This window comes from Myiozetetes cayanensis, unplaced genomic scaffold, assembly GCF_022539395.1.
Source record: "Myiozetetes cayanensis isolate MyiCay16 unplaced genomic scaffold, myiCay2020 scf2-11, whole genome shotgun sequence".
In the NCBI taxonomy this organism is placed as follows: domain Eukaryota; kingdom Metazoa; phylum Chordata; class Aves; order Passeriformes; family Tyrannidae; genus Myiozetetes; species Myiozetetes cayanensis.
In genome coordinates, this window is record NW_026087411.1 from 95,576,536 (window position 1) to 95,600,240 (window position 23,705).

General features: G+C 39.0%; 1 long non-coding RNA gene across 1 annotated transcript in view; it reads right to left on the reverse strand.

Moving 5' to 3' along the window:
- The window catches only part of LOC126639975 (uncharacterized), a 194,482-nt gene that overhangs the window by 46,393 nt on the left and 124,384 nt on the right, over positions 1-23,705 (reverse strand). The window lies entirely within an intron of this gene.

A 23,705-nucleotide genomic window follows, 5' to 3' on the forward strand; every position in this document is an offset into this window, starting at 1 on the left:
CCTTCTCTGCAGGACTCAATTTCTGTTATAGACAGGAGAGCATCATGAGCAATAGGAGAGATCAGCCTCCTAGGCATGACAGTTGTGTCTGCTCCTATCTTCAAGTTATGCTCCTTCTTCCTTTTCTGGTTACACATGTCAGATGAATTAATGACAACTACTAGGCCTGCAGTAACAAGGAAACATCTTTTTTTTTCTTTTTTTCCTTTTTTTTTTTTTTTTTTTAAGATCTCCATTTGCTTTAATGCAGATATCTGTGCTTACTGTGACCCTGGAATAGAGCTGAGTGAAGATAATGGTGTAAGGGATGAATTCACATTAGAGATAACTGTTAATGGATTCAGTAATCTGGGCTAGTAGCCTGAAAACACTAACTGGTAAAAAACCCCCAAACCCACAACTTTTCATGTGCAAGATCTTTTTTTCATGTGTAAGTAAAAAAGTCAGTCAGACGTGTCACTTTCTAAACCCTCAGGACTACCTATAGAGAAATCTGTCACTTTGCAAGTATATAAGAGTAGGAACAAGAGATTGCTCTATCAAGCTAGATTCAAAAGACTTATCCCTTAGAAGGATGAATATTCTTGATGCTTCCTGAGGCTTATGTTCCATGACTGCTTGCTTACATGACCGCTTTCTATCTTCCCCACGGGAGAGGATCCCCAGTTTTGTAGTCTGGATCAGATGTGATTTATGGTGTACTCCCTGAAACCACATATAAGAAAGCTCTGAAAGCACACAGATGAGAAAACATCCTGGATTTTACTTTACTTTCAGATTGTGAACCTACATAACTCAGAGTAGATATGTTAGACTCAGCCTTAGTAGTACCTGTAAGAATACACATGATCCCTCATCTCTGTGTATGGAGTACCTTTTTCCAGTTTCAGAGCCTTGGTAATTGCTTTAATTCTGAGGGGGAAGAGTAAAAAAAGAGAGAGTGACATGACAACATATGAAGAACTCCAATTAGTGACACAAACTTTTTATTGAGTGGTTTGGTCATAGAACTATGCATCTTCTAAGAGAATACAGGCAAGGCTAATGTCATGACAGAGATACTCAAATGCAAACTTAAAGAGAATTCTGGGTTTTGAAACAGGCCTTAATGAGGACATGATGTTGGAGGGAATGTTGTCCAGGGCCAAGCCTGTGTGCACAATGAGGGTTTGCCTTGTGTGTTATGTAAAGGGTCCATGCAGCTTAAAACAAATAGCCATAATTTCACACAAGTTACAGCAAATCCTAAATTTTCTCAAAAGCTCCTTTTGTACTAAGATTGGAGTGTGTTTATTTTGAAGGGAGTGTAGCCTGGTCTGTGGAATTACAAGCTAAGATAGGATAAATTGCAGAAACTGTATTAGGGGACCAAGCTGAGCTTGGAATGTAGAAATGGGTGTAAAGAAAAGTAGTAAAACTGGTATGACATTCTTCTTTTCACAACAGACTGAAAAACTCCTAAGACTGGAAGCTCCTTGCTGATGTCACAAGGGGTACAGGGGAGTTAATGTGCATGTAGGGTGGAGGCACTCAGGTAGTTGGTTAGACAGATATTCATAAATGGAGATAAAAAGTTTAAAAAAAAAGTGATATATTTTAACCCCTAGTCAAGTTTCTGTGTTGTCCTTTACCTGTGCATTTGAGCCAATATCTAGGCATAGATCTGCCAAGTGGAATTTCTTCATTCACAGCTTCTATTTTTCTTTCTGGGTTGAAACACACTTGAGGCTATTGCCTTACTCCTCAAATCTACCTGAAAGTTGAGAAGCTTTATTTTCAACAGGATTTGGAGATTCAGTGCTGCAAGTCGGAAGACTTTTTTTTTTTTTTTTTTAAGTAGCAAAACAGAAATTTGTAGCTTCAATCAAGATGCAAAGCACTGGAAAAATCATGCATTTCAACTCATTATGGAGTGCTGAACAGTCTGATACCTGAGCCATAACTGTTTGCTGTAGAAAAGATAAAATCTATCAGTATCAACGATAAAACTAAGAAAACCAGATGGAGTCACATTCTCTGTCAATGCAGTCTTTTAAGCTGTATAGGATGCTAGCAACAGTATGGTGTGATGAGAAAGCAGTGTGGCTTGGAATAACATTTCCCTAGTTCCAGAAATTCTACCATTTTGCCTGGTAGTCTCCCACCATTTGTTTTTTTTGTTTTTCCTTTTTCTTTTTTTCCCACCTCTAACAAACCATAGGTGTGTACTAACTCTCACTGGTATTAATTGTTCATGCTTTCGTTACTTTCTAGCTGGAAAATGCTTCATTATCACCTCAGTAGCATTGTGAATCAGCAGGATGCCAGCCATTAGTGCATAGTTTAAAGGGGTGGCTGCTGTTAGACTGAAATCTCATAGAAACCTAATAACATGGAGGTTGCTCTCCTGTAAATGAAAGTCTCTGAACAGCGGTATCCAGTGCTTTTATTATAAATTTATGTTTTCATTTCAATTTCATTGGAGACACTTAGAAACACACTAGATTGTGCTAAAAAGCATTTACCAGGGACAGAAGAAACAGTTGAGTTCTATATCTCTTCTATATCAGTGAATATCTTTTTACAATTGTTAACCACTCTATGCTGTCTTTTCCGTTTCTTCACTTTGATCTCATTTGTTATTGATTTTATTATTATTAATATTTTAATTCATAATTAATATTTTAATTTTCTATTTAAATCAAATAGTACTGTAACTTAGGGTTCTCTCAGAGAATTTATATTAATTCACATAATTTGGTTATAAATATCTGTGTGCTGCTGCTCCAGTAGGCATCATTCTTATGCTTGTATTTAGCATATGCATTGTATGGTACATGATGTGGCCACACTTTCCCACCAGATTCTTGAAAGTACATAGAATCATAAAATATGCTGAGTTGGAAGAGACCCATCAGGATCATCGAGTCCAACACCTGGCCCTGTGCAGGATACCCCAAGAATCACACCATGTGCCTGAGAGCATTGCCCAAATATTTCTTGAACTCAGAGAGGCTTGATGCTGTGACCACTTCCCTGGGGAGTCTGTTCCAGTACTCAACCACCCTCTGGGTGAAAAATGTTTTCCTGATATCCTGTCTAAACCTCCCTGACTCAATTTTGTGCCTGTCACTGGTCACAAGAATGAAGATACCAGTATTTGCCCCTTCACTTCCCCTCACGAGGAAGTTGTAGACTGTGATAAGGTCTCCCCTCTTCTCCAGGCTGAACAGACCAAGTGACCTCAGCTGCTCCTCATATGGCCTCCCCTCAAAACCCTTCACCATCTTCATTGGTTTCCTTTGGACACTCTCTAATACCTTAATATCTTTCTGATATTGCAAAACTGTGCAAAACTGCACACAGTGTTCAAGATGAGGCCGCCCCAGAGCAGAGCAGAGCAGAGCAGAGCAGGACAATCCCCTCCCTCGACTGGCTGGCGATGCTTTGCCTGATGCCTGCCAGGACACAGCTGGCCCTTCTGGCTGCCAGGACCCACTGTCCTTTTTTTCCATCAGACATAGAATTCTGTTCAGGTATTTGGCAAGGAGGGAGTAGCTCAATCATTTATTTCCAATGGGATGTTTAATGACTTGTAACTGGTTCTGGTGGTGCCCCATTGTGAAATATTTGAAAAGCAATCCTTAAGCAGAGAAAATCAAGAATCCTATGTGTGACCTGAGCTTGCATAATTAAAGCAATGTCTGCCATTGGCTACAAATAGTGATTTTTTTCTTACGTATTTCATCACAGAGGTCTCAGCATACTTTTTACCAAAACATCCTTACCTTTTTGTAATTTTTGCTTCAATTTGCACAAAGTAAGTAAATAATATTGCTGGGATACTGAACATGATATCCAGTCATCGTCTTGGTTAGATATCTTGAGTTGTCTCTCTGAACTTATTGCAGAAAATTACAAAATCACTTTGAAGAACCTATTTCCTCCTTCCCGTTACAATGCCTCCAGAAGAAGCATTAGCTGTTCTATTTATGCAGTTTATAAGGTAGCTATGCCAGTGTATCTCTCTCTAACATCTGGGACTCTTGAGAGTAATGTGAGGCTTGAAAAGAGTGGCTGAATGGTGCCGTGTTTGTACAGACTCTAAAATCAGGTGTAACAAGCACAGCCTGTCCAGCAGTTGCCTATTGTTCCCATGCTGTCCCTCCCCTTTGGGAGGGCTAGCTATGGGAGAGAGTATAGGAGCTGCTGCAAATCCTTTGTTTCCAATTTCAGATTGCTAGTGAAAGCCTCCTGCCTGTGGAGCAACTGCCTATGATTCTTTGGAGTGGCTGAACATTTGCAGAGGTTTATCTCCCTGTGTTGTCTGTGAAGGCAAGTTGGCCCAGAATAGGCTTTCTATGCATTTGCAGCAGTGTTGCTCCATGGCCATGTGCAGAATCCCTGGTGGGTGTGTACTTTTGTGTGCTTGTGGGGGTGTGAGGAGAGGGAGGAAGGTGGTGCTTTTTCTGGTCATTGCGTGCTCTGTAAATGCAAATGTCAATATAGAAATTATTGACATTGGATTATAAATTCTTGTAGATAAATGGGTCAATAGGCCTCCAGTTGACTCGTGGTTGAGTAGGTTTCAAAGGTGTTCTTGCTATTATTAGTGGCAGATAAAGAATCTTTTGATAGCATACTTTCTCCCTATGCCCTGCCCTGTCTCTGCATTGTGGAGAGAGAGTGGACTCTGGATGTGTGTTGTGAAAGGTCTGCGCTGCTCACTGATTGGTACCAATAACCTTCTCTGACACTCCTCTTCATTGTGTGTACTCTGTTTGCAGCTCTGTACAGAGAAAAGCTGGTCTTCTGCACTGAAATGTAGTTTGACCTTTGTGGCAAAAGGCTGGAGCAATCAATTTACAATATGGGACATAATTGTATACTCTAAATTGGCCAGATACACAACCGGCTCAGCTCTTACTGAACCGCCTTGTACATCTTATTTTTTTCCTTCCCACCTACAGTGACCACTGTTATTTCATCACTGATTGTGCATTCTGATGACAGGCTCTCTCACCAGAACTCAGCAGAAGTAGTTTCCTCTATGAGGGTGACAGAGGTCAGTTGACATCTTGATAAGCTGGAGTTGAGATCCCTCTACTTGACTGGCAGCATGCTATAGTATGAACTTTAAAAGCTGAATGAGTTGTTTTTTCTAAGCTTTGTTTAGTAAACATCACCTGTAAGTGGTCTATAAAAGCTGAGGTAGTCTTGAGAAGATGCAGAAGAAGTAGAGACCTCAAGGTAATGTAGGAGGAGTGAGTCCAGTGGAAGGTGACAAAGATGATTAGGGGACTGGAGAATCTCTCTTATGAGGAAAGGCTGAGGAATTAGATGTGTTCGGCCTTGAGAAGAGATGGCTGAGAGGGGACCTCATGAATGTGTACAGATATCTGAAGGGAAGGTGTCGAGAGAATGGACCCAGGCTCTTCTCAGTGATGCCAAGGAATAGGTCATGAGGCAGGGGGCAGAAACTGATGCACAGGATCTGAATCCACCTGAATTCAAGGAAGAACTTCTTTACTGTGGAGTGAAAACACACAAGAACAGATTGGCCAGACAGGTTGTGGAATCTCCCTCACTGGAGATATTCAAGAGCCATTTGGACAGAATCCAGTGCAATGTGATCTAAGAAGACCGTGTCTGAGGAGGGAGGTAGGACCAGATGACCCACAGTGGTTCCTTCCAACCTGACCCATTCTGTGATTCAGTGATGTGGTGGTGCACCCCCTCCTCCCATCTCCTCTGACTGCACTCTGATCTCAGAAATGCTCATTAGGCCTAATCCTTGATGAACAGCACCTGAGCTCAGCTCCTCTTAAGTTTATCAGAAACACCCTCTCATTCCGGGAATCTATGTTGTCTAACGACGTTCCTCTTCCTAATGAACAGCCTTGGAAACTTATTTTTCATGCTTGAATAACAACCCAAGTGGAACAACATTTTTGTTATCAAACTTTCAAAGAAAGTAACTGACCTCAAAGAAAGTTACCAACCCAAATTGCAGCCAGGATGGAAAATTACTACAACCAAAGCCAACTCTCTTATGACCCTATGGACAGGGGTCCTAAGGGAGATCCTTTGCCCTCTCCTAGACTACAATGGACTGTGACCACCCTCTGGGTGGGACCTCTCAGAGCTAGTGAACTCTCAATTTTGCTGGGCTAATAGCCCCATTTCTTGATGGAGAAGATGCAAAGGCATGCAATGTCAGCGCTTCAGTGAACAAAATGGGAATTTTTCACAGGTAAACCTTGTACACACTCTGTTAGGTCTGTGAGCATGCAAGTGAGAGTATCCTACTGAAAATCTGAATGTTGCTCTCCTGGGTTCTGAAGTACTTCAGATTCATAAGTAACTTAGGCCTATAAGTGAGTTACAGTTGTGCCTATAGTAAATTCTAAAGAATCTTTTGTTAAATTGTTTAAATTAGGTTATCAATTAAGTTTTGTTAAAACCTTTAGGCCTACACTGTTGATCAAGTCAGGAGCTCCATTCTGAACCTTGTGACTCAACAGGAGGGTCTCCCTTACCCTTTTTTATCCTTACCCTTTGCTATCCTTATTCTTTTCCATCCCCAGCCTCCAAATAGATAATATTTGGTTGATGTTTGGTTTAGATTGATATATTTTAGATTTTACTTTAGTTTTTCTCTGTGTGCTTTAACCATCTAGTAAGGAGTAGAGTGACCCTTCCCAACAAACCTTGCCATGCTATCACTTAAATATTACACCCGCTTTTGCCGATACCTTTGCTGGTGGCTCTTTGAGTGATCAAAAACTCTAATTCACAACGTGATTCTGGAAATGGAGATAGCTGTACATTGAAGAGCCCTTTAAAATACAGTGCTGCCATTGCTGGTAACAGACTGCAGGCTTTGTATTGACTGTGGAAAGTTTCTGGACTATGGCTTGCCAAGTTTATTTTGTCTAGACTCTTCTGTCCTACATAAAGTTTTATTTTAGCTTGTTTAGTTAAATCAGCAATAATTTAACAACCAGGAAACTGTTATGTAACTTGTTTAGGTTTAGCTAGCCTTATACACTTTTGCAGTGGTATAGTAATTTTTCTGTCCTGCAAATTACAGGTAGCAATCCCAAGCAGTTCTTCTGGGTACAGTGAACTGTCTATGACCCTAGAGGAATAATGAAGTGAATTTGAGTACATGTAAAGGATGATAGCAGGGACCTTGAAAATACAAGAACAGGAAGATGCCAGAGGCTGTAAACAAATCACCAGTGGTCAGTTATAGCTCATTAAAGTAATGCCACCTTGGGAACTCATTAAAACCATTAAGGATAACAGAATAAACCCCAAATAGCCAACATATATAAAACACAGGATACATAGTATATTAAGGAAAGACCTTGAATTATGGACCATGGAAAAGAAGAGCAAAGTGTAGCACAAGGTAACATAAAAAATGAACAGTCTAATACACTCTGAAGTGAGGAGAAAAGAAATGACACCACCAATGTAAATATTCTCCTCTGCTGATTCTCCTCCTCTTCTTCATGAAGAAGTTTGGAGCAGTAATTGGTTAGTATAACAGCAGAGATAGGAGTGTGTATTTATGTGTGTGTAGCAATTTAAACTGTATAATTCTGAGAATTTACCAGTGGAATTTTCTTTTGTGTTCTTCCTTGCTTTTTCTGTAATAGTTGTATCTGAACTAACAGTTATTTGGTTAGAATGTTAATATTATAATTATAAACCAGTGCATTATTGGTTTCACCTAAAAAGTGTGTTTCTGTGGCCCATATATACTGCACATGGTGTAGTGTGACAGGGCACAGGTTCGAATCACTTCTAACTATATCCAGAAAAGTTGTCCTTCATAATATTGCTTCTGAGTGTTGCTGAGGCTGGAGGTGAGGAGGCAGAATGGAGTGGTGAGGACAGACTGGGTAATGGGGTAGGAACATGTCACACGACTCTGTTTTGAAACTACAGGTAGGAAGAGTAAGTGTTTTAAAATAAGTAGTCAAGCAAGATAAACATTACTGCTCAGTTTAATTACTAGATAAACATTAAATTAAGAAATGAAGCTCCATGTAGTGTCATATATTCCAAGTTATTTATGGTCTATTCTTTTTTAATATTATCTCTACCTATTATCTAACTCCATTTAGTGTTAACTGTTATTAGACAGAGGTGGATAAATTGACAGTTTTATGGGTGAGAAAGCAGAAATGCTCAATGATATTTCTGGTTTGTAGTTGAAAAAAGACTGGCTTGGTTTTTTTTAGATTATAATGATAAAAGACATCCTACTCCAATAATAACTCAGAAATATGTGAAAGAACCTCTGCTAAAATGAAACATTTTGCAATCATCTGGCCCAGGTGATTTACATACAGGAGTTTTAAAAGAGCAGATTGAATGGTTCTTCCAACAAATCTGGAAGTTATACAAAATTCAACAGATCTAAAAGAAAAGCATAATGCCAATATTTTTAAAAAGTTTGAACAAGAGGACTCAGGATTTTGACCCCTTGTATTGATTAGGGTAAATGAGGTCCTAACTGATGCAAGATGTTAAAAGTACTTAATGAAGTTAATGCTAAGCAGCATGTGTCAAGTTGACAAAAGACTTTTTCAAATTGCCAATTTGAAATAATAAGCTGAGATATTATAGAAATCAGAGTCTTAATATATTTTTGTTAAAGATTTAGTTTTACACAATCTTAATTAGAGGAGCAGTAGAAGCCTGATCCTAGTAGGCTGATTTAGCACACCTGAAGTGAATGTGTGCAGTCTCAGTACATCAGTAACAATTCAAACAACTTGGACAGCACCTGGAGCTCCAGGGACCTTCTGGCAAAAAAGTAGGCCAGCCAGGAGGGGAGGAAGTGATATGAAAAAGATGTTATAACCTTAGAGAAAGGAAGTCTGCCTTTTTATTAGTAAACTAAGCAGTAGTTTGCTAATGTGGGAGGGCATGGGTACCCATGGGTACTGGGTTTAATTGTCCATACTACTAAACTGACATTAGGGAGTTCTTAGAGACTGCACTATAGCTGCACACAGTCCCCAGAAATGGAAATGCATCATATTTGTGGGTATTTCTAAGAAAAATCATAATGACTATACATTTTTGTACCTGTAACATACAAAGATTCATGTAGAATTTTGTATTGCCAAGATCTCAAAAGAGGCTTCATTGTTAAATAATTACTCATACCCATCCTGCTGAGTAGTCTCAGGGCTGGAGGTCTTCATGTAGCTCTGCTGTTCCTACCTCTTTCCCAGCCACTGCTTCCAGAAAGGACAGCATGCCAGCATAAGGTTATTAAATACTCTTACATGTATACAGTATCTTACATTAGCAAAACAACTGAGGAATTGTCACTGAGAAAATTTTCTGAATATCAATATTACGCCAGCAGTTGTCTTTTACCATGCTAAAGTCAAGCATAATTTTTTTAACCTTCTTTTTGAACTGCTTGCTGCTCCTCATTAGGCTAATTAATTATGTCGGTCAGCATGGCATGATAGATGCACTGTTATGAGCTCTTGTATTGAAGTCATGCTCCTTGTCGTCTCATACTTCTGTTATGAATTCAGAAATGCTTCTCTAATGCTTCTCTGGCCAAATTGCATTTCATGAGGACCTTTTTTTGTTTGTTTTTTTTTGATATGTGTTACTATTTCTGCTTCAAATGAGATTACAGGATGCTGTGTGCCCTCCCACATGGTTATCATGCACAGCTGAGAAGACAAACACTCAGCTGGTAAAATCAAACCATTTCAATAAAGAGTTTTCAGCCAGCACTGACTTCCAGAACAATGTATTATGTTTGTGTCTTGTCTTTTCCTCTGACTTAGCATGCATTAGAAAGTTTGATAAATGAATGTAAGGGGTGCACAATAAACTTTTGAAGAGAATCAACATTAACTTAATTAACATGTTTAATAGAAATTGATGATCTGACTCTGTAGCCAGACCTGGATGTCTTAATACATGTAGGAAGTTTCTGAAGTAGGTAGTGGCCCAAGCCTACATAATTGTCTGAGGGCTATAAAAAGGTATGTTTAAAGCAATTCCTTCTTTTGCAATTGCATTGACGATCAAAGATAAACTTTGCTATTGTGTGGGTGAAAAGATCAGAATAAATATTTACTCTGTGTTCTGGTAGATTGTGTGCTCAAATCCAATTCTGTCATTGTTGGCTGTAGTTGTCTTGCTGAACATTCAAGAAGCAATGTCCTCTAATGCAGCATTGCAAGCATGTTGCTCAGCATCAGTCTCCAAGTACAATTTTAGACAGAGCTGACAAGGAGATGAAGAGTGCCTTTCTATTACATCTGGAGCCTCCTTTGATTGGCTTAGCTTCCTGGAAATCACAGTCTTGTATCTAAACTGATGTATGACACAGATGGGAAGATGCTTGATGTTTGTTACTCCAGCAGAGAAAGTTAACATCTACCATGAATAAATCCAGAGCATAGTTGTTTTGTTAAAGCTGCTTCTTTTGCCTCCTGTTGCCATTATCAGAGATAGCCAGTATGTAATTGTTTCAGTGGTACTTCTGTCATATATTGAGTGTTGCAAGGCAACAGCTGGTTCCTGAGAAGAAAGTTGCAGAGTGTCCTTCATTGTCATATTGACAGTGGGAAGGATGTCACCTTTTGTACTCTTCCTGTAGTCTTCACTTATCATGCTAAGAGATCAGTGGCACAATGCAATGATAACAGCTACATTTATACCAGAAGGTGCTATGAGGCACACTAATTTGCTCTCAGGGGAAACTGTTCAAGGCATATATTCCCAGTGGCATTTTCATGGGCATTGTATACCAGTGCACAGTTATCATGATTTAAATGTCAGTTATAGTTCTTCTTTCAGGGACTGATGTTGCATTCAACTGTATAAAAATGTCCTTAATAAGCACTCTTGATTGTACTGTATTGCCAGGCATTAGGACTAGCTAATACACCAGAAACTTATCTTGTTGTTTAAGGAAACCTGTTTAAGTGTTTACTTGGTAAGGAACATTATTGTACCTGATGATATTTTAAACCAAAAAAAGTTACCAAAACTAGGATATAAAGACAAAACTATACTTGTAGGTATCAAATAAGTAGGGTTTGATATTAGGCTAGAATTACATAACTAATTTTTTTAAGAAAAATCAACTAAATTCAATAAAGTTTTCAAAAGGTAAGAAATGCTTTTCAGTTTCAAAGCCTAATGAATGGAGTTTTTAAAGTCAAAAAGATGCAAAATGTGAATGATTAAGTTTCATAATAATAAATCTTAATTCTTATCTTCTGCATTGCAGTCTTTACTTCCAGTGAAGGGTCACTAATTCTTCAGAGGATAGAGGATGTGTTTCATGAGGCTTTACTGAAGGGATCTTCTCTTGAAAGAAATTGCAAACCTGGTCAGTATGAAGGGCTTTTGAGAAAGTCCTTATAGGACTTTGGGCAACTCATGCTGTCACTGGGGAGATCTTACAGCAAATTCAAGAATTTTACGTGGGGGCAAATGAAGGATGACTCAGGATATCAGTAGAGAGCCAAAACCATTTGCATTGACTGAATGGAACTGGCTTTTGGTATGTAGTATCTATTCAAAATTCCTGTTCTCTACTCAGAAGTAACACAGATGGATCACAAGACGGGAGGAATACTCCTGAGACCAGCAGTCAGATTTGGCACTAAATGTAGTCTACCATCTGCCAACCTTCTACCATGAATGAATGCAGAGTTGGGTGAGTGGTGGAGAAGTGAATTCATTCATGAAGTCACTGTTTTCTACAGAAAGCACTACAATCTCAGTCGAATAAGAGAGAATCTAGCCTTGACCACACCTAGCGATCTTCTTTCAGATGTTTTTCACTGTTTCTTTGATATTTTGGTCTTTGGTGGTGTTATCCCCATCAAAAGTAAAGTGACAAATTCTCAGCACAGTATCACTTGCACCTCACAGTCAGACTCATCTCCTGGCACAGAAGTGAGTGACATATAAAAATATAGCCTTAATTAGGACTAATGGCAAAGGAACTTGATCCTCCAAGCACTAAGAAGGTATATGACATATGAGCCCAAAAGCTGGAGATTTGGAAGAGGGTAAAAACAAGGACCCTGTTGTCTACGCTACAATATTCTTTACAGTGACTGGGAAGGTCTATAAGGGCTGATGCCCCTTGTAGCTTTACTCAGTCTTCTCTCCCAAGCATTGGTGTTGGTAGTAGGCAACCAAGCAGAAAGACCAGACACTGTGGGCATGTGACAGTAGTGGTAACCTGTGGTTGTTTCTCTTCAGCAAACAGGAACACAGAAGCATCCCTAATGAACACCACATCTGTATTACCTGCTATTGGGCCCAGACTATTGAACTGAGGGAAACAAGAGCTTGGAGAATGTAGAGATTTAATCCAACTAATATTCATGTATGCTATATTAGTAGCTGTTAGATGGCAGTCTCTGTTCTTCACTTTATTTTGAACATAAAACTAATTCCATATTATTGTAAAATTTGTCTCGTAAAATTACCCATGATGTTAATATTCTATGCGTGACTTTGCTGATTACCAGTTAATATGCAACTTTTAAAAATAAATAAAAAGCTTAAAACTTAAATAGACATACCTAAAGTATGTCTCTTCAATGTTCCTGGACAATTCAAGTGTGCAGCTTACATTTAAGACATGGAAATAGATCTTGCCTTGGAACAAGTTTTTGTCAGCTAGCCTGAGTTTGGAAAAGTTCTGATTACCTTACAAATGAAGGGAGAAAAAACCCACAAGTCCAACACATTCTCTACAGCTCCAACCCTGCTGAAACTCCAAAAAGAATTAACATAATGTATGATCACTTGTTCAAAACCTGGCAAGACAAATATATTATAGTCTGTAACTAGCTTTACTGTAAAAATTGACAACCAGAGGAGCAAAAGAAGAATATTCATTATTCAGCAAAACCAAAATTAAGTTCAAGGTTGTAATTGGCTTCATCAAGTTTCTTCTAATCTAAACACAGAATTCTGCTTGTTAATGCTTTTTTATCTGATAGTTACATTTCTTCTATTTTAAAGCTGCTATGTAGATCAAACAGCTGAAATAGAGAAACATCTTTTAGTATGGAAAAAAGTATTTTAAAACTATTAATTTTAAAATTATTTTCATGTTGTTAAGCCATACATTTCCTAAATATATGTATCCTTTTCAGTGTTTTCCTAGTATGGCTTAGTTCCTTACATAACTCAATCTTGTAATCATGTAAAAGACAGATTTGAAAAGTCACTTTTTCCATGAAAATGTGGAGGTTTTAATCTTAATTGCAATAAAGATCAACCTTTCAAGATCTGAGGATTAATAGTACAAGCCAAATTTCTCCATTATTTTTAATCTTGCTGCTTGATTGAGCGTGATTTTCGTTGTCTTCTGGTGATCTTTTTCTGTGCTTTTTGTTCTTCATTGTGGCTTTTCAGTACTTAACAGGGGCCTATAATAAAGATGGGGACAAATTTTTTAGCAGGGCCTGTTGTGACAGAACAAGGGGTAATAGTTTTAAAATAAAAGAGGGTAGATTTGGAGAGTGGTGAAACACTGGCACAGGTCGCCCAGTGAGCTTATAGATACCCTATACCTAGAACATTCAAGGAGAAGTTGAACAGGTCCCTGAGCAACTTGGTGTAGTTGAAGATATCCCTACTCGTTTCAGAGAAGTTGGGCTAGGTGACCTTAAAAGGTCCCTTCCAACCAAAACTAGTCTATGAGTCTATGATTCCCTGCTTCTATTTGAACTTAATTGTCTTTGTTGATTTGGTCTATGCAATATCAATATTCTGAAATGCCTATATATAGATGTTGTTTGGTTTATATTTTCTATAAATATTTCTCTTTGAGATGTGATTTTTTTTTTTCCTCTATGTTGGAATCTGTTAACATATACAATGGCTTTTTTTTCCTTCATTTTTTATCTAATCCTTTCCAGAATGGAAATCTGGCAGAAATATAACACCCAATAAATGTTTCTGTATTTATATTTTATTTGTATGGGAGATGTATGTTGATTTTTCTCTAAGCATCAGGTTACCTTCCAGTTTTCTGTATGTCTGTAAATACTAATGAGGAAAAGAATAACAAATTAACTCACTACATGGTATGTGTTTAAGTTATTAGATTTTTTTGTATTTACCTTGAATCTGATGACTCTTTCACCACAGAGCAAAGTAAAATTGTCTCTGTCATTGCACATTGAAGATACTTTCTCTAGTTCCTTGGACCAATTTTATTTTGTGTGTGTTTTGTGGTTATAACAAATGTATTTTGCAATACAAAGTCTTCTACATTCAGCTAATGTGTTTAGATAAAAGTCAGCATTTTATGGGTCTCATATTCAGGGTCAATTTCTATGACTGTCAATTATGAAAAGATTTTTTTTCTTTCTGCTATCAGTCTGGATTCCAAAACTGCAGTTACATCTAAAGAAGTTACAAGCACTCCCTCTCCTGTGTTCTGCAAATTGATATCTTACTTCTTGGCATCTGTCTTCTACCATGTGGCTTTTTCAGTTGAGAGCATAAAGTGCTATTGTAGCACGGAAAGCCCTTTCACATAATTTTATCAGAAACTGATTCAAGTATCAAAACATACAACGGGTTGAAAAAAGCAAGGTATTAGGGCAAAAATGCTATAAGGATTAAAAAACCATCTTTTTACCCTGTTTTTATTTTTTCATTACAAGATACCTCAAGTCTTAAATCCCTATATGTGAATAGCATATTCTACCCATACCCTTTGATCACTTGTTCTCAGAAGAATATTGCTACATACTTGCCTTTTTTTTTTTCTATGTACTAAATTAAAAATAGTCTTTCCTGTCTGAAAACTATATTACATACATACATTCTGTGGGAAACTAAAATGAGTGTTTATGAAATAATGTTCACTTAAGCATCTGGTTTTGTGTAATTAGTGTCATTAAGCATTCCAAATTAGTATACTAATGCAGTGAAACTCTACTGAAAAATATGTGTTATGAGTAATCCCCTCGCTTGAGTTTTCAGTGTGAAAAAAACTAAACTTAAAGAAAGTGAAGGCTTTACTGGGGAAAGAAAGAAGGAATCTGATTTATTTTCTCATCTATTTTATACTTTGGAAATGAATTGTATTGCATTTTTAAGTTATTTTAACTTTTAACAAGAAATAAAAGAAGGCAGGAGGACAGATAAAGATTTAGCAACAAACAATTGTCAAAAACTGTCCACTCATGTTGAAAATAACTGCTTTGTTTTGAAGTTTGTGATCAATACCATGCTATATATCTTGTAATGGGTCCCACAGCAAGTCTCTCTTCCACTGACATTATCTCTTAATTATCTCTTAACAAGAAGGAAGATGGGCTAACAGGCACATTTTAAGTGATTGAGTTCTTTTTCTCAAAAATTTTATTCCAGATAAATGAAAGCTATAAGTTTGTTTCAGGAATAATTACATGTCAGGGACAGAAGAATTTGTAGCAGTGTGTCACTAATCCTTTGTCTCTGAATCAATAAAAATGTCGCTAGAATCTGAGTAATGAACTGCTATAGGAAAGGACACAGTCATAGGAAGAGAGAATTGAATCTGAGGTTTCTGGCACTACATCTTGAACTAACCATATCTGTGTGGACATGTGATTAAGCTTGTGATTTCTGTGGTTCACTGTGGCATGCCAGACAATACTCCAAATCTGTGTCTGTGCCCATGGTAGTAATTTCAGCAGTGCTTAGATCCCAGTTTTAATGTCCTGACATGTCCAAAATAACTGAGAGGCTTTTGATATCGATACTTAATGATCAGATATATGTAATTTTTTCTCCTTGGATATGTCCAGAAGAATCTCAGAATCTGAGGAGTTCTTACCAGGCTGATATTTTGCTATCCATGGAACAGTTTCCAGAAGAGTCCTGTGCACACTGGCCAGCACCTGGAGTTTAGCTAAATGCTAATTTAGGGATTATCAATTATGAGCTTCTGTTAGCCATTTACCACCTTCTCTTGACTGATGAACTAATTTTGTCATTTATGCACTGGTGTATGCTTTAGCAATGGATCTGTCATTTATCACTGGAGAAAAAGTAGTTGCAGTTCTCTGCACAGTAGTAAACGGAACTGACAGCCAAGAGCCAACTCTGACATGTTTGCTGTAGGAGTCTCCAAAGCTGTGATTGATTTGGTGCACCTTGTCTGGATAGAGGGTATTCCTAATATAATAACTGAATTGCAGATATTTACCTAGTTGAGCCAGCTGATAGCATCCATTTGCCAAGTAATTGTCTACTGACGAGTATTCCAGAATATGCAAACAGAAGGTGACTTTTCCCCTGAGCTTCACCTGGCTGTTTCCCTGCCTGTAAACTGAATCTCTGCTGTTCTTTACTTTGTTTTCCTTTTCATGAACATTCTCACAGGGTATCTTGGTACACCACTGGCTGATTGGCTGTGGTCTTGGAAAAAAGAAGCATTCGCAAAGAACATTTCACCACTGGGTTGCAGCAAACCATCTCATATATACAGTGCAGCTGCTCTCCCAGGCTGCTGTGCCAGGGATAGTGTGAGCCACTAATACGTAATAATGTCCTTCAGATGATCCAGTAGTCAAAGACAGCAACAGAGGGAATTATTTCAGCAACCAGTCTACAGTAAGTATGAACTGTTGAAAGTAAAGTGTACAGTGTTGTATATCAAAACCCCACAATTCTCAGTAGTTGGGTTTATTCATTCTTGAGAACTTAATGCATCTCTGGGAGGAAGCTTGAATGACTCTGGAAGGACTATTACTAAAAATAAATGTAAGTCATTGCTGATTGCAGAGTATTTTGCAATATGTAACCATTATGTTTCTCACATTTCCATCTGTTGTTTGTTTAAAGTGGCTTGTTGTGTTTGTGCTAAGAGATTAGCAGGTTAACTAAAACATTAATGTGAGCTCTAACAGAGCCCAGAGAAAAAAGTGGAAGTGGAGTGTGTGAATGTTAGAAGCCTATTATCTAAAATTTACAAATGTAGGACGGATCATCCATTGCCTGCAGCTTGCAAAGTATTTTGATTAGACAAGGACCACACAGGCATCCATTATCTAAAAAAAGGATGCTGGGCAGTGTCTCAGTTTAAATGAGACACAAGAGTTTTACTGAGGATGAGTTATGAGGAAGACCCAAACTCCTCCCTCTAAGCAATTGTAAATCTGAAATTAAGAGGCTCTGATTGAGGGGAAAGAAAAACGTGGAAAAAGGAAAAATAACAGCCCTTTATTAAAAGATATATGTGTATTGGCAGAAACAATGAAAGAGGACAAGTAAAACAACCAAACAATACCCCTGTACCCACAAATAATTCCCTTCAAAAACAAACACAGGGGAAAAAAAAAGGTAAACAGTTCAGTTAGTGCCCTTTGGTGCAATTCTAACCACAGTCAACAGGGGGTGCTGTTGGATCACTGGAAATGCAGAGCCTGCTGTGCTTTGTGCTGGTCAGCAGGGGGTGCTGTGGGATCACTGGTTTTTGCCACATGGGGTGGCACCCTCCTGGGTGTGTTGGAGAAACCGAAAATGGGTTTCCCTCCCCCCACCCCCACCCCGCACTGGGAAAGGGGAGAGAGAGGAGGGAGAGAAACAACAACAAAAAAAAGTCCTTCACAATGGGAAACTCACTCTGTCCTGCTGGCTGTGGTATAGTTTTTCCCTCTCCCTTTGATGTGTGCAAGAGCCACTGCTAAGAAAGAAACAAGCAGGAACAGGGAAGGGGAAAATCCACCTGAAACAGTTCCTCTCTGATGAAAATCCAAGCAGAATCCACAGCTGACAGCCAGGCCAAGAATAAAAGCCACTCTGAGCCTTCAATCCAACCTTGTTCCAGCTTCAGCAGCAGCTTGAAGTCCTCCCTCCTGTTTTCAAGGAGACGAGAGGGAAAAAAAGTAAAAAGGAACTCCTCCCCCTTCCCTAAAAGCAAGATTCTGAGGGCCATTAACTAGGAATGTGGCCTTATGGCAGGTCCTTTTGTGTTACTTAACTACCCATTTAAACACTCCTCCATGCAGTGGGCAGGGGAAAGGGAAAAATTGCTGCTTAGTTTCTAAGAACCAGCAAAACCATGACAGGCAGTTAGACATTTCATGTGCCTTTGCCATCTACCTTCAAACTTCCCTTCCCTGCCTATTCAGAGAAAACATGTGCAGAAACATTCTGCTGACCTATAGCAGTATTCAAGGAGCAGATCATCTTGAATGCCATCATGCAGTACATACAGGACAACCAAGGGATCAGGCCCAGCCAGGATGTGTTTATAAAAATCCTGCATGACCAGCCTGATCTTGTTGTATGATGAACTGGCCCACTTAGTGGATGAGGGAAAGGCTGTGGATGTTGCCTACCTTAGTAAAGCTTTTGGCACCATTTCACACAGCATTCTTCTGAACAAGCTGGCTGCTCATGGCTTAGATGGCTACACCATTCTCTGGGTAAAAACTGGCTGAATGACCTGGCCCAGAGAGTGGTGGTGAAGGAATTACATCCTACTGGCAGACAGTCACAAGAGATATTCCGTAGGGCTCAGTATTTGGGACTTTAATATTTGGGAGTTTAATATTTTTGTCAATGATCTGGACAAGGACATCATTCAGTTTGCTGATGACACCAAGTTGGGTGGGAGTGTTGATCTGCTGGAGGGTCAGAAGGCTCTGCAGAGGGATCTGGACAGGCTGGATTGATGGGACAAGGCCAATTCTATGCAATTCAACAAGGCTGAATGCCGGGTCCTGCCCTTAGCTCACAGCAAGCCCGTGCAGCAGTACAGGCTGGGGAAGAGTGACTGGAAAGCTCTCCAGTGGCAAAAAACCTGGGTATGCCATTTGACAACTGGGTGAACATGAGCCAGCAGTGTGTCCAGGTGGCCAAAAAGGCCATGATTGTACTCAATGGTTTTAAAGATCTTTTCCAACCTAAACAATTCTATGATTCTATGAGTTTGTAATTTTGTTTTGTCCTTCTGTAACTGATTTTTTGAATCTAAGGACCAAGAGAAACCCTAAAATGAACCAATGACAAAACTATCACTTGTAGTTGGTAACTATAGTGATCTTTGGCAACTGCTGTGATGTCTGAGATAAGTGGAGAAAAGACTAATGTGATACAACCTCAGCAAACATGATTCACACCTAAGCTGCCTTCTTTTCTAGTGGCTCCTGTGAGGTAAGATTTTTCCTGATTTTTAACCCCCTGCAAAATTGCCTTTTTTACGTCTATGAGGCTCATTCAAGGAGCAATGATGCCTGGCATCTCAGCTGTGATTTATCAAAGCATGGAAATACTTTGATGCTATAAGCAGAATGTGACCTAATTGATGTAAAATTTCAGAAGAAAAAAGTTAGAGACTGCAGGCAATACATTTTATGACAACGTAGAATCACAGTAGTGCTTTGATTTAAGTCTCTGGCTTCACCAAAATTACCTTTGATTTTTGTAAGTGTGGTTGTACAAAATTCTAGTTTACCTTTCTTTAGCTGATGATCTACTTTTATTGCTGCAAATTTTCAAAGAGAAGAATGTAATGTACCCTTGTTTGGTGTACTTTTAATCAAACCAGGGGCTTCTTCCTTTTCCTTGGTTACTTCCATTCCTTTCTTGCAAAACATCTTGAAAGAAGCAAAACCTCTTCAAAGAAGTAACAAATATTATTGACCAATACCTTATTTTGAAAACATATTCCAAGAAATAGGTGGAGGACTGGGAACTTTTAATAGTACACGTTGTACATGAAATTTCTAGATGCAAGTATTGCTTCTTTAGTAACAAATGGCAGCAGTGGAATTAGTACCTTTCATTTGTTGTCTGTGAAGTTGGCAATTGTCTCTTCTGTCTTTTTCTCTTTTGTGATTAAGCTTTCTTTTGTTGTTGCTCACGTTTTCCAGCTCCTTGAACTGTGTTTTCCATTGCGTAGTGATTCAGATGAGACCTTGGAAAGGTTGAGGAGGGTGGAAAGTATATATCACATGTCCTGCAGGCTGCGGTTATATTTGCTTGACCTTGACTAGGGTTCTCATTTTCCAGGTCAGCTGCTATTTGATTATGTTCATCATGTCCTATACCCTAATCCAGAAGAGACACCTCTCTTTGTAAGTATGTTGATAACCTGGATAATGAAAAATGACTGCTTTTACACTCCTGATGTTTGTGATAGACCCTCCTTTACATCCTGTGTTCACTTGGGAAAGGGATGGACTAGCATTCACACACTGAATCTTCTGTATTAGTCAGTGACTGAAGAGGTTCCTTACTCCCAGTGCAAAATGAGAAAATCACTTCACACACTTTCCATTGGTTGCCTGTTGCCTAATACATACCACTCTACTTCTCCAGTTCCTAATACATGCAGTCTTAGAAGTCTAAATTGTTACTGAAATATTAAATAAAAATTTATTTTAGACTATCTGTATTTCTACATCTATTTTAAAATAAAAAAGGAAGGGTGAAGGTCAGAAAAAACATAGTAATGACGGTGGTTAGCAGATTATGCTGTTAAATGATCTTTGGAGAATCTCTTAAGTGAGAGATGAAGAGGAGATGGATAACAAGATATTACTAAAATAGTCTTGTTAAAACTTCCTCCTGGGAGCATATCCTACTTCCGCTAATACCCAGTGGTTTAATCAGTTCTGAAATGGTGTCAGGAGTGTGTTGGCTTCTCTCTGCTATACTGAAATCATGTTCAGATCTATATTCTAAAAAAAAAAATAAATTAAAACCACAAGTGAATTCTGTTTCTGTGTAAACATCTTTATTTCTCTGCTAGTAGTGTAATGTTGGCTAGCAAAATAAGGAGAGATAAAAGCTTAGATCTATGATGTTACATAGTGATGATAGGTATAAAATAGGAATGATTTAGGGAAAACATTATTTAAATAATAGCTAGAGAGGGGATGGATGACTAAGGCTGAAGCAGATGTAGGAATTTTCCTGTTTTCTTCCTGAAGAGTCTGTTAAAGGATACCTGGATGCAAAGTGGGATTCTGGCCTAATCTGTGCAATGTGACAGGTTGGGTGCTACAGTCTAATCCATGATCTCTGCCTGGCTGAGATCAGCCCATGCTCAAAATCAATGACTGTAGATTTTATGTGTGGATCCAGGACACATCTAAGCATTTTCATGACTCCAGAGTCACAATAAATCATTACATCCAAAATTAGATTTTTGGATCATTTTTCTAATTGTTGGCAGGCTTTTCTTTCTTCATTGGTCTGCAGCTCCACATTACATCTGAGCTTACTACATATGACTGTTTTATACATTAGACACCAAGTCTTTGTACTCTTTGTTACCCCAAAACTATTTTTGTTGGGCTCCAGGTTTCCATTTCTTTAACTGACTATGGGTGAGTTGCTCATAGTTGTGGACCCTCCAGTGCCAAGCCTGTGCCCCACCTCTTACCATTCCATGCCAGTACTTCTCTGAACCACATCCTGTGCCTCTGTTTCTGAGAGCCTGTGCAGTCATGCTAGGCTGGTAGTTCTTGCATTATGTCATATGTTGTATCCTGGCCTGCAGAAAAAGAAGCATGACCAGAAAGTTAAGTTTGGTGATTCTCTGCTCATGAGACCCCATCTGGAGTGCTGCATCCAGCTCTGGAGCCTATAGTAGAAGAAAGATGTGGACCCACTAGAATAATTCCAGTGGAAGGTACCAATCAGAGGCCTGCAACATCTCTCTTGTGAAGAAAGGCTGAGAGAGTTGGAAAAGAAAAGGCTCTGAGGAGATCTTGGTGCAGTCTATATGAAGTGTGCTTATAAAAAGACAAGAAAGACTTTTGAAAGAGTATATTTAGAATGGATACAAGGAAGAATTTTTTAAATATAAGGGTGATGAGACATTGGAAGAGTGTGACACACTGCAACAGGTTGTCCAGAAAAGTTGTGGATGCCCCATCCCTGGAGGTGTTCGAGGCTAGGTTGAATGGGCTTTGAGCAACCTGATCTAGTAGAACTAGATGAACTTTAAGGTCCCATCCAACCCAAGTTTTTCTATGATTCTATTATGTTAGTCATAAATATCTAATTCTATCTCTAAGTCACAGAAGCCACAGAATATGCTGAGTTGGAAGGGACCCACAAGGATCATGGAGTCCAACTCCTGTCCCTGCACAGAACCATTTGCAAGAGTCACACTATGTGCCTGAGAGTATCATCCAAATGCTTCTTGACCTCTATCAGGCTTGGTGCTGTAACCACTTCCCTGGGGAGTCTGTTCTAGTGCCTCTTCCTCTGGGTGAAGAAACTTTTTTGAATATCCGACCTAAACCTCCCCTGACACAACTTCAGGCCATTTCAGGTCCTGTCACTGGTCACCAGAAAGAAGAGATCAGTGTCTACCCCTCCTCTTCCCCTCATGAGGAAGTTGTAGGCCCCAATGAGGCCTCTCCTCAGTCTCTTCTTCTCCAGGTTGAACAGACCAAGTGACCTCAGCAGCTCCTCATACGGCTTCCCCTCAAGGCCCTTCCTCATCTTCATTGCCCTCCTTTGAATGCTGTCTAATAGCTCAATACAGTCTTTGTTACTGCTATGCATTTAGAACTATGTGTACTCTGCACACATAAACAAAACACATTACATACAGACAAATGGCAAGATAAAGAAATTGCAGTCACAGCTAAACCATGTAAACCAAAGTTCACACAACTGGGTAAACCTCAGTTCTGAGGCTTTGAAAACTCAGTACAAAGCTTTTATCCTGTTACTAGCAGTGGCAATACCACTTCCAGAGTTACATCTCTGCGCAGCAACTAGGAGCTGTTTGGCAGCTTGTCTTAGAAGTCAAAAGAGAAAACTAAGTTTGTGGAAAGTGACTCCTGAAATGTACTACATGTTCCCACAAGGTCCATGGCTCCTCTGTGGCTTTTTACTCTGGTGTGGTTTCTGAGTATTTTCACAGGCATCAGTGGTGCAAGGAATAAGAGTTATAACATTGTAAGTGGTTGGTGAATTAAGATCCACTGCTGAGACCCTCTCAGGCAGTTTTACCACCTCACTTCCTAACCTGAAGTGCACCCTGCCAACTATGATTCAGGTCCAAAACCAGCCACATATGTGAGGTAAGCAGCTCCATTCAAATTCTATTCTAGTAACAAAAACTGTGCTTTTCGTGGCAGGAGCATTTTCTTCATTTAATAATAGGAGCAATCAATTTCTATCTAAAAGGATACTTGTGTTTCTAGCTCTATTTGTGTTTTTGTTTCCTTTTTTTTCTTTCTCACATGAATATCCTTTAGCTCCTATATGAAAGTAAACAGCCCACACAGTATTTCCATACCTTAAATACTTGATCCCTAAACACCTGTAATTCTCTCAGGAGATGGTGAAGACAGAGCTGGTATGCCAGGTTTTCCAGCTACTTTTCTGGCCCCTTCAGACAGATGGCAAAGTAGCTCTTTTTTTTCTTTTATGCCGTTGAAAGTCCCACACTCACTTAGAAGTTGATTTTCTGCCTTTTCAGTAGATTCAGGTCTTGATATTAAAAGGTTTGTTTGTCAAAAATTACTGCAGTCTCATAAATTTATGAATAATTCTGTGTTGTCTTCATCAAAAGCATGGTGACCCAAACTATACATTTGTCAGCAATTTTTCTCTTCTGTGCATGAAAATACTTGAAATGGAATGTAAAGCAGTTGCTAAATAGTTTACCTGGAAGAGAATGGGGAAGCTGATGGTGTTTGGGATGTGGACTCTGGGTGTTTCAG